The following is a 15,172-nucleotide window of genomic DNA, read 5'->3' as shown; positions in this document are numbered from 1 at the left end:
ATTGAATTAATCCGATTAATCATAAAGATTTTGGTAGCACAGAAAAATATACATAGACAGGATCATAGGCATGTGACATTAAGGCACAAATATGAAAAATATTTTCTCACATCAAAGGGAATAGAATATACAGTGTATTCTATACAGTGTAATATATATATTACATTCACACGTGAATTCTAATCAGTTGGTCAAACTCCAAGTCTAAATTCTACTCATGCTTCGAGAAACTGGTTGACTGTCTCATTAGACAGATAATGTTCTCTCTGTCTGGACACTTTTCCCCTCGTGCGTATGACTAAGTGTGTGTGGCTAAAAAAGGGACAGGAACGAAGGCAGGTTTTAGCCTGATGTAACTGGATGAAAAAAAATCTGATTTCATATAAATATATATAAATATATAGCCTCAGAGTGCACTATTGACCCCACTAGCCAAGGAGGAATTGTTGGAATACAATCGATGATAAGGTCGTTTCTGACAATGGGGGGATATTTTCATCGCGACTGAATGTCGCCAAGCTTGGCATGTTGTCTATATGTGTGTGTGTGCTTATACTGTCCACAAAATTATTGTCTTTTATATACTAGGTTTCAATAACGCTGGTGGTGGTGTTTGTGTATGTGTGTAAGGGTGGGGGGGGGGGGGGGGTTGGTAGTGGAGGTGTTGGAAGTTGTGTAGTGTTGGTAGTGGGGTGGTACTTAGTGCCAAACAGGCCAATTTTGTGTTTTTAATTTCTCATACTTTTCGTGTTATTAGTTGTAATAGAGGGCTTCAGAGCTTGACGGCTCGGGACAGAGGACCTCTGTGTTGGGGGGGGGGGGTGTTGGAGAAGAGGAGGTGGGGGTTGGGGATAACGAGGGGGGGTAAGGGACCTTAGCCTCTTCCATTAGCCCGCGCCAACTGTGATTTTATTTGTCACGAGGTAAAGCTAGACACCCATTTTAAAATGGCTATCACGAGGAATAGCCAGACATCCATTTTAAAATAGATATCACGAGGGATAGCCATTTTATTTGTCACGAGGGATAACCAGACGTACAGTCACAGTTGTGGTGGGTGAACTGCCGGGGTTAGGGGACTGACAGGAGGTGGAAGGAGGGGGTTTAAAACTAGAGGTCGTTTGAGGGAATAATATATAAAGGGGGGCTAAATGCTCTTCACCTTGACTGTCGCCTCCTTCTCCTTTACTTCCTACCACAGGGAAACTGAAATGTATATTATTTGAGAGACAGGAAAACACACAGAAACACGAATACTGAAGGGAAAAAACAGACAGATTTGGGATGTTCTGGTCAACTCGAGCACCGCCTGATATCCTGTCTAGTTAATCTATATATGCATCTACTAATCTATCCGTCAATCAGTCTTATAATCCCTCTATCACTCTCTCTCTATCTACCCCTGTCTGTCTGTGCCACTCCCCAAGCACAGCGTCAATCGGACAGAACCTAATTCAAGAAATTAAGTAGTAGCTCTCTCTCTCTCTCTCCAATTTCGAGACCCATTAACTCCTCAGTAATTGAGATAATGCCAATTTTACATGTAATTCAAGGCCAAGAGGGAAGCGGAGAGGTGCAGCTTCACATAGGTCGAGTTAAATGTGCCAGACGGCTTAAAATGCCTTCCTCCTTAAATTCCTTATACCTAATTACTTTGAGAGATTACGGGACGGATGGAGAGAGAGAGAGAGAGAGACTACTATATATTCAGACAGATATATATACCGACAGGGGGAAATAGAGACGGGCAAACATACAGCAAAGAAGACATATAGACAGACAAAAAACACACACTCACGTAGATGTAGAGATAAGCTGACAGACAAGCAGAAAGCACACAGACACTGGCACACAGACACACAAATGCTGATTTTTGCACATGCAGTGTTGCTTGCAAGAGCTTCAACGCAGAAGAAGATACGTGGAATTTATGTGATTTATTTGATTTATTTTAATATATTAGTTTATTATTATTATTATTATTATTACTATTATTAGTATTATTATTAGTATTTGTTTGGGGGGATATACAATTCATTCACATTTATTATTCTCTCGTTATCAATATCTGATACTGTAAAGTGCTAATTTTACAGTTTTTAGCAATAACGATTTTTTGCAAATGCAAATTTTTTTTTTAACAAATTGTTTTAGAGATTGTTTATTTTTTATTTCATAATCTATATCCCTCTTAACCCCTTTTTACCCTCTAATTCTAGCAGGTACACTACTGACCTCTTCATCTAAATCTTCCATAATTCCCCTTTGCTTTTGCTTTCTGCTGCAGCCCCTTCTTGCACAACAGTTATTCCCTTGCACACAATTCCATCTGCAACAACTCCTTCCCTTTGGGTGTTTTTTAACTTCAACTAGCTTCCCCTTTGGAATCTAATACTCAAGAACCTTCTACCTGGGAATCTAATTCTATACAGCCCCCCCCCCCCCCATCTTCTCTATCTCTCTTGGATTTAATACGCGAGTCCTTGGAATGAAAACTCTAGCGTCATCCTTAGTACTTCCTTCCAAGTCTTCCTCTGTAGCTCGTACACCTCTTTACCCTCCCCTTCTCCAACATCCTCTCCCCCACCTCTCCAACATCAACTTCCTCTCTCACTCATTTCTCCAACATCAACATCTTCTCTAACCGGCCAAGCAATCCCCAGAACCTCCTGTCCTCCCTTCTTGAACCTCTAAGGCACCTGAACCCTTCTCTCTCTCTCTCCGATCATTTGAACTTTAGGGTCCCTCTTCCCCCCCCCCCCACCGTCTTGCAACCCCCACCCCGCCTTCCTCCTCGTCGCTGAAATACCTACTTCAGTGGCAAGAGTGGTCTGAGTGGATCGACACACTTGAGTGCGTTGAAGATCACTTAATCAATAAGTGCGTGTGCCCACCGCACTCAGTCTTCGCTACAGAAGGTTGAGGCTGAAGGAATATGTCTGGAGTGATGAGTAGAGGAGTGAGAGGGCTGAAGGGTGAGGTAAGAAGGAGGGAGAAGAGGTGTGAGAGGAGGAGAGGGTGAGGGAAGAAGGGAAGGGTATCAGGAGGAAAGCGCCAAGCTATTATGACTATACAGCTCTGGAGAGGGATCAGGATAAGGATCCGTACGTGCATCACACACCATCACCACCACACACCATCACCACCACACACCATCACCACCACACACCATCACCACCACACACCATCACCACCACACAACATCACCACCACACACCATCACCACCACACAACATCACCACCACACACCATCACCACCACACAACATCACCATCACACACCATCACCACCACACAACATCACCACCACACACCATCACCACCACACACCATCACCACCACACACCATCACCACCACACACCATCACCACCACACAACATCACCACCACACAACATCACCACCACACACCATCACCACCACACAACATCACCACCACACAACATCACCACCACACAACATCACCACCACACAACATCACCACCACACAACATCACCACCACACACCATCACCACCACACACCATCACCACCACACAACATCACCACCACACACCATCACCACCACACACCATCACCACCACACACCATCACCACCACACACCATCACCACCACACACCATCACCACCACACAACATCACCACCACACACCATCACCACCACACAACATCACCACCACACACCACACCAGAGACTTACACCACACACACACACTCCCACAACCACCATTTCACAACTACCTTCCTACAACCACCTCTAACCCCCCCCCCAACCATTTACACACTACCACCAACCCACAATCACCCCCACCCCCCTCACAAAAGCACCATCATACTCTTCCAGGTTGTTCCCATGCCAAAAATTTCCTGACCCCTTCCACCGTTATTGGGAAAAATTTTCCTATTGAATTCCACAATAAAGTGGTTCAGATAATTTAAAGGAATGCGTACAATATTTTCGCCCCATCTGTGCTCTCGTTGACGTGTTCTGATTCCAAGCTGTTTTAAGCTAATTTTTCGTTACGAATAAGGTGATTTAACATAAATAAATAGATGTGTGTGTGTGTGTGTGTGTGTGTGTGTGTGTGTGTGTGTGTGTGTGTGTGTGTGTGTGTGTGTGTGTGTGTGTGTGTGTGTGTGTGTGTAATTACCTAAGTGTAGTTACAGGATGAGAGCTAAGCTCGTGGTGTCCCGTCTTCCCAGAAAAAAATACATTAAGGGGTTCGAACTGGTGACCGCGTGAACACCGGGTCCGACCTCCCACTCTGACCACGACGCTTTCTAATAAATGTCTTTCTTAGCACATTAGTCTACGTCCTCTAATGAACAAATCCACAAGGGCCGTGACGAGGGTTCGAACCTACGTCCGAGAGCATCCCAGACGCGCCTTAATCAAGGATCTCATATCCTTGATTGACCTTGATTGACTTGAGTGTGTGTGTGTGTGTGTGTGTGTGTGTGTGTGTGTGTGTGTGTGTGTGTGTGTGTGTGTGTGTGTGTGTGTGTGTTTGTGTGTGTGTGTGTGTGTGTGTGTGTGTGTGTGTGTGTGCGTGTGTGTGTGTGTGTGATTTTGTGCTTGCAAGGATTGAAAGTAATCACGTGGAAACTATTTTTGAGAAAAATTGTGTTATTAAATCGGAGAGATGCAGTAGAATTTTGTAAACATGATTTTTCTCCTGTGAAATGAATATTTTATACTGTATACTTTAACAAATTAAAAATTATTCACGTCCTACAATACATCAAGCGAATGAATAAATAAATACACATATGAACAGATTAAATTTGAACAGAAATTGAATTCTATTTCACATCACGACTACCCTCATCTCCAATTACAAATGCTGGCCGGCAAATAATTCGAATATATAAATTATCCATCGCTACAGGTTATATACATACAAATAATATCCCATCATACCTGCTATTGTTTGATGATATATATATTTTTTTTTTTGGGGGGGGGGGAAAGGGGGGCTCGAACATTTAACAATGGTATCTATCAGGCACTTCAAACAAAAAAATCCTTACATAACACCGCGTTTTAAATTTTGTCCTTTAATTCGGAATAATTATTTGTGAACAGATACTTTAGTAACGAAAGATATCTTTATTTTAAAATCTTTATGATTTTTTCTGTCAATAACGTAAACATGATGACAGCTAGACAGACGGATATATATATTAAAATTCTCCGTGAGACGTAAGCTGACAGCCAACAACATATGCCAACAACACATGCCAACAACATATGCCAACAACATATGCCAACAACACATGCCTGCAACATATCATGCAACATATGCCAACACTTGCCAACTCCAAAATTCAACCGTGGCTCACGCATGGACATATTACCAAAGAAGTGTTTAAGTGTCATGAAAGCACAGTGTGTAAATGTTGTCAGAGCAGGTAGTAGTAAGGTAATTATCAAGGGGAAAGCAGTATCAGCCATTACGACTATATTGCACTTGGAAAGGAAAAGGATTTGGGATTGGACGGGAGGGAAGGAATGGTACCCAACCACTTGAACGGTCGGGGGATTGAACGCCGACCTCCAAGAATCCAGCCCAAGTGAAAGGAAAGATGAGGAGCATGCAAGAAAAATAAAAATGTAAGAATAATGCGAAAGATAAAAATAAGATTTTAAAACGTAAGAGTAATACGAAGGTAAGATTAAGAGGAAGGGAAGAACTAAGATGAAGGTAATAAAAAGGTAAGATACAAAAAGCACCAAGCCTAGGAGACTATGTAGTAGTAGTAGGCATCCATCAGTCTCAGGAGACTATGGAGTTGCGCTCTGGAGTGGCCTCACCAGGGCGCAAAGCCAAATAGGTTGATTCGGGTGAAAAGCTGTTACCCAGGCAGCAGGTCCTCCCTCTCCACGGCGCTGAAAGTTTCTTTTGTAACAGGTGAGAAAAAAAAGAAAATGGTTAGAATAAGAGAAAATGAAAGCATATGAGAATCAGGTAAAGTAAAGGTAAGAAGTAAATAAAAAAGAGGAATAACAAAAAAGGGTACAAATAGGAAAACGTTAGAAAACCAGGAAATGAAAAATATCAGAGACCACGCGCCTGGTATCATAAAACACACAAGAATCAGAGAAACCGATCTGCCTCCTCATTAACAACTCTAATTATCTGGATCTAATTCACACAAAAAACGGGATAAACAGACAAAATAAGCAATCGTGAGATAAAAAAAAATAACACCGCAATAGACTCAAACCTGCGAATTTGCGTCAAGCGCCGAGCTTATAATGACGAGCAAACTCGAGGCTTCAAGAGGAGAGCGACTGGTTGGTTTGGTTCCTTTTAAGGTCGCTGGTTGATTACTGAACGCGTTCAGCCATCAAGTGGGGCGCCGAGGGTGTCTGAGTGTTTTGGGGGGGGGATGGAGGGTTGGGTTTGCCCGCCGCCAGGTGGTTCTATACCTGCCAAGTCTCTTGACACCGTTCTGGCGTACTTGGGGATAGGAAGGTGACGGTCGGCTCTGCGTTGGCAGGATCGACAATGCTGCAGATGTCAGCATGTCCCTTATTGAAGCTGATAAAGAAATTATGAAAAGATGGCGCTCAGCTGAGGAGACTATGTATGAAGCAGAGAAGACGTTAAGCACGGTACGCACGGTACGCACGGTACGCACAGTACGCATGGTACGCACGGTACGCACAGTACGCATGGTACGCACGGTACGCACGGTACGCACGGTACGCACTCTGTCCATATTTATCAGGGTTTTACGTTGTTTTCTGCATATCTTAATTATTATTTGGCAATGCATATGTCTCGTCTGGTGCTCATGCAGTTGACAATTATCAGGATAAAATGTTAAGCGATAGTGCACATGTAAGATATATGAGGACAGGATACGAGCCGGGCTACAAGATAATTATCAAGGTAGGTAAGGTAATTATCGGGAGAAAGGTAAGATAATTGTGAGAAAGCATTAAGCCATTGCGACAATATAGCACTTAGCATGAATATGAGGACAAGGATCTGGGATAGGATGGAGGGAAGTGAACCGTCGACCCCCACGTGTGTGAGGCCAACACTCACCCTTACACAATTCCAGGGTTCGAGACCCCTGAGGTCCACCTTTCGCATGGGGGTCCACGAATTCTAGACTTCTACAGCCCAGGTGAATGGAATGCTTATTTCCACGGGTGGGGATGAGAATTTATATTGCAGGAAACAATTCTCAACTTAAACCATCGGGATTCGATCGCTGACCTGCAAGAAGCAAGAATGGAAGACTGTACAAACCAGTCCATTTGGTTGGATTGATTTTCTTTTAATTTTGCAGACGTCTGATAATCGTGGTTCTATATATAAGTTAGTAGCTTAGTTAACCGGCTTTCCTCAGGTGACGGAGGCACCGTCTTCATTACACACTATCCTCATCACTATCACACTACACTACACACTACCTTCATCACTGTAACCATTTTTCAGACACCATCCTCACCACTTTAAACACCATCCCTATCCACACTCATCATCACTTTGACCTACTTTCCCTATCCACAGTCATCACCGTAACCCTCTACCACACTACCTGGACACTATAAGAGGACTCTACCACACTACCTGGACACTATAAGAGGACTCTACCACACTACCTGGATACTATAAGAGGACTCTACCACACTTCCTGGACACTATAAGAGGACTCTACCACACTACCTGGACACTATAAGAGGACTCTACCACACTACCTGGACACTATAAGAGGACTCTACCACACTACCTGGACACTATAAGAGGACTCTACCACACTACATGGACACTATAAGAGAGATCTACAATCTATCTACAACCATCAGCATCACAACACATGATCATCTCTACACTCTACATTACGACTGTATAGGACTTTGAATGGATCTGGGTAAGGATTTGGAATGGTACTGGGGGGGGGGGGGAATGGAATGATCCCCAACCACTTGGACGGTCGGGGATTGACCGCCGACTTGTATAAAGCGAGACCGTCGTTCTACTATTCAGGCTAAGTGGCTGGCGTTACTAGTGGAGGGGGGACAACCAAAATAAAGTTTATAGTTTTACTACACACTATCTTCATCACTGACCATCTTCCCTTTTATTTTACTATCCCCACTCCCTCACCAACAACTTCCTTTCCTCCTCGCTACAGAACACATAGCGTCGCTACCACTCCTGTTATCGTCAAAAACGACACGTTACGCCGCTACCATTCTCGTTATCGTCAAAAAACGACACGTTACGTCGCTACCATTCCCGTTATCGTCAAAAAGCGACACGTTACGTCGCTACCATTCCCGTTATCGTCAAAAACGACTCGTTACGTCGCTACCCTTCTCGTTATCGTCAAAAACGACACGTTACGTCGCTACCCTTCTCGTTATCGTCAAAAAACGACACGTTACGTCGCTACCATTCTCGTTATCGTCAAAAACGACACGTTACGTCGCTACCCTTCTCGTTATCGTCAAAAACGACACGTTACGTCGCTACCATTCCCGATATCGTCAAAAACGACACGTTACGTCGCTACCTTTCCCGTTGCCGTCAACAGGATCAACAGGATAACAGTTGACACCCCCAACACCACGGTCTCGCTACTTCATTTGTCGTTCCTCCTCATTGTTAGTGGTTCTGTAGTCGTCGTATTTACCTGCGTCGCAAAGGCCGTATTCGCCGATGAGTTGAGACGAACCGCTAGATATATTTAATGAATTGAACTTAGAATTTCTTAAATGCCTTTCGTAACATTTTCTTGGATTTCATTTTAAATGTAATATATTATGGTAGACTAAAACTAGCTAAACTCGGTATATTATTTGAATTATATTTTAGTAGAGATGGAGAGTAACTGTTCCATGAAAGTACTTAGTTCCGTTTGGAGTTAAATGATGACGAATGTCGCCATACGCTGTTATGGGGATGTCAGGGCCAAGGATACCTGATCAACCAGGCTGTGACTCATACGTCAGGCTGCGAGCAGCCGCGTCCAACAGCCTGGTTCATCAGTCCGGCAACCAGGAGGCCTGGTCGACGACCGGGCCGCGGGGACGCTAAGCCCCGGAAGCACCTCAAGGTAACCTCAAGGTAAGGTGTTTTGCTGATAACGATTCCCAGCTGTTGTGATGATGACAGCTGCCACTTGTCACAACTTAACAATGCTAAAGATATATTACTTCATAATTATATTATGATATAATTGTGAGGAAAGTTGCTCAGAAGTATACTTATATCAGATACAAAATTTCTAGGACTATCCGTCATCTGTCATTATTAATCTTACAGTTGTCTAATTGTTTAAATAACAAACTTAAGCGCATTACGAATCAATTAGAATTACGAAATAAAAACTAAATAAACCAAACGATTTTCTATTGGATTATTTTTGCAATTTACTGCATCCGAACGACCCCTAGTTGAGAGACTAGCCAACAGAGGATCAGTGTCATGGGAAGTTCCAAGACCAATAAAAATTCAGGACTTACTGTATGGTTTGACAGCCATCACTCCTCAACTAAGTGTCAGTACTCACCTGAAGAAGAAATAGACATAATTGTTAGAATTCAATGTTATACAGGTACATGTATATTCATTAAAATACAGGAGTCAAAAATATTATGGTTAAATCTTATGAAAACACAGTGAGAATTATCATTAATATATCAAATAACAATTATCCCATACATTTCAATAATTAAAACAATGTTGTGAGTATTAGAAACGTGCTTTTAACACTTTCATGACTTTTAGATTGTAATATGTTACAATTAAATATTACAATCACTTTTACATTGTAATATGTTTTATTAATTACGTAGTTATTGGTTTTGCTGCACATATGAACATCCTTATTATTCTGCTCGATATTCATGGGGGTTTTGGTGTTCCCTTAAATAAATCCAAACTGCGTGGGATTAATCTACGTCCACACAGTGTACATCCTAACTACCAGCACGGACTTGCTTAACGTAAATCTTCACAACACGTGAACTATAGACTACAACAACACATAGTAACACGGCCGCCCAGCACTAGTCTCCAAGGGTCTCTCCAGAACCCAGGGTTACCTTACCTTGAGGTTACCTTGAGATGATTTCGGGGCTTAACACCCCTGTGGCCCCGGTCCTCGATCATGACCACCGTTCCTTCACCTCATCTCATATAGCAGTTTCTATTCTACCCTCACCTGCATTCCAAATGTTATGTAGTCATTCTGGCTTTCCACATTCTCCTATAATTACCACTATATTAATTTCACAACAAAATATATTTTGGGGCCTAAATATCCTTCTGAGCTTCTGGCTGGTATGGTACCTCCTTCAAATTTCAAGTCGATTGGATCTTTCTTAACAAGTAGCTAAGGGGAAAGTAAAAAAAATAAAATCCAACAGTTAACAATCCGATTTATTAGTAGCTTCATATTTTCACCGCACGTTACTTGCATACCAGAGTTCAGTGATATAACGTTTGTATACATGCGTACATGAATGTATACATGCGTATACACGTATATGCATGCGATATACACAGAGGATCCGGCTTGGTACGTGCCAATGCTTAGCGGTTCCTTGTATACCACAAAGAAGCTGGGACGGAAAACTGACACATTATCCAAGTGAAAAAAAGCTTTAAATTTACTATTATTTACATTTACAAGCACCTTTTAATTAATTGTATATGATAACAGAAAATCTATCTACCGGGTGTTTACAGGTCTTTCAACAGTTCTGAGTGTTGAACCCTATCAGAGGCAAAACGGTGCACAGAATATGCGAAATAGATTACTGAATCAGTTTCTTGGAAATCATGGTGATGTGGAATTTTTCTTGTTCACTAAAAATCAAAGAATTTATGTTCCTCCTATTGGAAGTCTAGTTGGGACAAAATATCATATTTTTCCCAATTGAAATTCAGAGTAATGGCATGAGCATCCAACCCAAGAATGAAATAAGTGAATGTTAATAGCTTCTAGCAACGCTCCGTGAACCAGAATGGTAGTGGTAACCTCTGCTGGTGATGCACCATGCACAAGTTCCCAGGGCAACGGAATTACAAGAACACATTTGGATTTGGTGTTCCATGCAGGAAATGGGAAGAGTAAATAACACAGCAGATGTCACAGGAACCGTTTTAAATCTGTTGATGGCTTTCGGTCACGTTTGGTAATGCACGACATATCTGACACCAGCGAGGGTGCCAATGCTAGACACGAGCTGGAGAGATAAATCCAGTATTTCTATGTTAGACAGTAGTTGGGTATCTAACATTAAGATGCTAACGCTAGACATTAGGTGAATATCAAACACTACGGGTACCTATGATAGATACGAGATAGAGATCCAACACCCCCTCAAGGTACCCATAATAGAACGAAGTCGGTAAAAAGTTCCAACAGTTTAACTGCATTTAGACTGAGGCAGCTCTGCTTTTAATGGATTTATTTCTATAGGAAAACATCTTCAGTAAAGTCTGCTTTTAATATTTTTTTCTATATTGATGTCGGCATTTTTTACTAATTGATAATAAATTGTTTAGCAACTTAGCGATTTTCTACGTGGGGTTTAATCATTTAAAACCCAAATTCACAGGATTCTTTTCCCAAATTTTTCGAAGGCGGTAATTTTATGTAACCCTTCTTTCTCTTCATCTCGTCATATCCGAAGGATATTCAGCGCAGGGTTCTCATCAGCACTGTGGAGAAATGCCCAACAGAACACTGGAACATTATCTAACACAGTGCAGATTTACAAACCCCTTAAGATTTTAACTTAGAATCAACAGAGCACAAGAACTTATTAAACATTTGGGGCAAAATCTTACTGAAGCGACAATGCGAGTCATAAATACTCATTCTCCGAACCTAGTAAAATAGAAACAAGCAACACTTAGTGGGCCAGCCAGAGGCTTAAGGCCCACGCAGGAATATCCCTGCATAAAAAAATCTCCCGTTGGCTTCCGTTGGCTACTGTTGATGTATCAAAGAGAGGGTTGAGGTCCTCCCGGCGCACAGAACACCATGCATTATGAGAAATATATTGAAAGGTTGGGAATTAATCTCGTTTGGTCTCACTCGATTGTTGTTGTTGAAGATTCAGCTACTCTGAACAAAAGTTCAAAGTAGCACGGGGTATGGTGAGCCCGTAGTGGACTTTTTCTCACTCGAGATTCTTCAGGTTAGGCGTAACGTTAGAGAATGTGGGAAAATCTAGGGAAATCAAGGAAAAAATGTAGGAAAGTCTTGTCTTCAATTATGTGATTCAATAAATTCGTATCCTTAAGAATATGAGAACTTTTTTTTTACTTTTTAAGTCTCTGGTGAGATATGTACTTAAAAAAATGCTCCGTTAAACTCGTCTCTTTGACAATGAGTTCAGAAAATTTTCGCTTCTATAAGGGTATCGAATATTAAGTACATAAAGGTATTATATCACAAAAAAGTCATTGATGAAGTCACCTTTCTTGAGGCTATCTTGAGATGATTTCGGGGTTTAGCGTCCCCGCGGCCCGGTCCTCGACCAGGCCTCCACCCCCAGGAAGCAGCCAGTAGCAGCTGTCTAACTCCCAGGTACCTATTTACTGCTAGGTAACAGGGGCATCAGGGTGAAAGAAACATTTTGCCCATTTGTCTCCGCCTTCACCGGAGATCGAACCCGGAACCTCAGGACCACGAATCCAAAGCGCTGTCCACCCAGCTGTCAGGCGCACCTATTATAGTTTTCTGTCATACTTTCTGCAAATTTTGATATATTTCAGCTAAAACATCACCATAGAAAATCAGCAGGAGCTATGATGATGCTCATGCTAATTTTTTCATAGATTTATTAATGTGATTTCCTTAGCATAGGATTTATTTAAATTGCTTTATTGTTTTAAGATGCAGTGCATTTTTATGCAGGTTAAAGTGCAGAATGTCATTCTAAACGCCACTTTAGGGGTGTATAATACACACTTTAGGCAAGAGAATTATAGCTAAACTGATAATGTTTTCCAGTGTTGCGGATAGGAAGCCTTTAAGCGTATCGAGGTCTCTTGAGGGCCAGAGACTAACTCCTTAGAATGCAGCTCTCTATAGTTGCCTCAGTTCATGGTAACTCTTTACTGCCAGGTGAACGTAAGCATCAGATGTGATAAAACCTGCTCAAACGTATCGCTCCGTTCAGAAAATTGAAAGAAATGGAAGGGAATTATCAAGGGAAAGCGCCAAGCCCTTACAACTATATAGCACTTGGAAGTGAGGTCAAGATTAAGATTTGGGATGGATCGAGAGGAAGGAATGGTGCCCAACCACATGGACGGTCGGGGATTGAACGCCGACCTACATAAAGTGAGACCGTCGCTCTACAGTCCAGCCCAAGTAGTTGGGCACCAATGAACCGGGATATTGAACTCCCGTAAAAGTAGCTGTGGGGTATACACTGCCCAGACTACACTGCCTAGTGTAGTCAAGTGTACAGAATGAACTACACAAGAGAGAGCATTTTGGTAGATGTTTGGTAAATATATGATACCACTATATAAACTGGAGTATTAAATGGTTATCTTGAGGTTATCTTGAGTTGATTTCGGGGCTTTAGTGTCCCCGCGGCCCGGTCCTTGACCAGGCCTCCAGCCCCAGGAAGCAGCCCGTGACAGCTGACTAACACCCAGGTACCTATTTACTGCTAGGTAACAGGGGCATTCAGGGTGAAAGAAACTTTTGCCCATTTGTTTTTGCCTCGTGCGGGAATCGAACCCGCTCCACAGAATTACGAGTCCTGCGCGCTATTCACCAGGCTACGAGGCCCCCCAGGTAGTTATATCCTAGTTATTTTTCCTAAATAAAATAAAGTATTCCCAATGTCTCCTTATGGTTCCTCCCTCCCCCCCCCCTCACCTTCACTATACCAACCAAACAAATCACAGGAAAATAGTGCAACGATAACAAAATATTTTGCATCATATAAACTGTTTTTTGCATGACCAATTGTGCCCCAGTTAAAGTATTGCAAAATGAAAGTATAATTGGAAGTGAAAGTGGACAATACTGGCCAACAATTGGACCGTTCAAATGAAACTAAACAAAAAGGACCCAAATATAAAATAAATTTGATCAGAGTGAAATTATATAACCCCCTGTTACTATATTTCTTCTACACACATATTGAAGGCAAATAATTATAAATGAATATAACATAAGACCCAATTGCACCAGATATGGTTACTCTATATATATATATATATATATATATATATATATATATATATATATATATATATATATATATATATATATATATATATATGTATATATATATATATATATATATATATATATATATATACATATATATATATATATATATATATATATATATATATATATATATATATATATATATATATATATATATATATATATATATATATAAGGTGTGGAATGTGTTGTATTATCTACGAATCTCAAGTACTCACTGAGGAGCAGAGTGAATATGACCACAATGAACCAAATGAGCGGAATAGGCAAGGACATGATCTTTAAATTGAGTCAGACTTTGGACAAGGGGAAAACTGGAGAAAGATGGAATATAAAATGATTTGATGAAATGTAAAGAAGAACACGTACCCGGTAAGAGGGGCCGGGTGCAATACCACTGTTAGAAGATACGATAAAGAACTCTAACGCCCACGTTGTTAGAAAACGCACCATGCGCTTATGGAAAAAAAACTCGTTGATTTGGATGTGGGAAGCTTGAGCTATCTTCCAAAGTCACTATTAGGTAAATAAATTTGTACGTAGACAAACTCACACACACACACACACACACACACACACACACACACACACACACACACACACACACACACACACACACACACACACACACCACCAGTTGATTGACAGTTGAGAGGCGGGACCAAAGAGCCAAAGCTCAACCCCCGCAAGCTCAATTAGGTGAGTACAATTAGGTGAGTACAATAGGTGAGTACAAATAGGTGAGTACACACATACACATACTCACACGTGTGTGTGTGTGTGTGTGAAGGATTAGGATATTGGAGGACTGCTTGAGGAATCAAGAAGACCTAGACAAACTGAAGGAATGGTTGAACAAATAATTGTTAGAGTTTAACCCAAGCAAATGTAATGTAATGAAGATAGGTGTATGGAGCAGGAGGCCAGATACAAGGTATCA

The sequence above is a fragment of the Procambarus clarkii genome, chromosome 51, assembly GCF_040958095.1.
Source record: "Procambarus clarkii isolate CNS0578487 chromosome 51, FALCON_Pclarkii_2.0, whole genome shotgun sequence".
In the NCBI taxonomy this organism is placed as follows: Eukaryota; Metazoa; Arthropoda; class Malacostraca; order Decapoda; family Cambaridae; genus Procambarus; species Procambarus clarkii.
The sequence above is the reverse complement of the archived record's forward strand: the minus strand, read 5'-3'. Positions refer to the sequence as shown.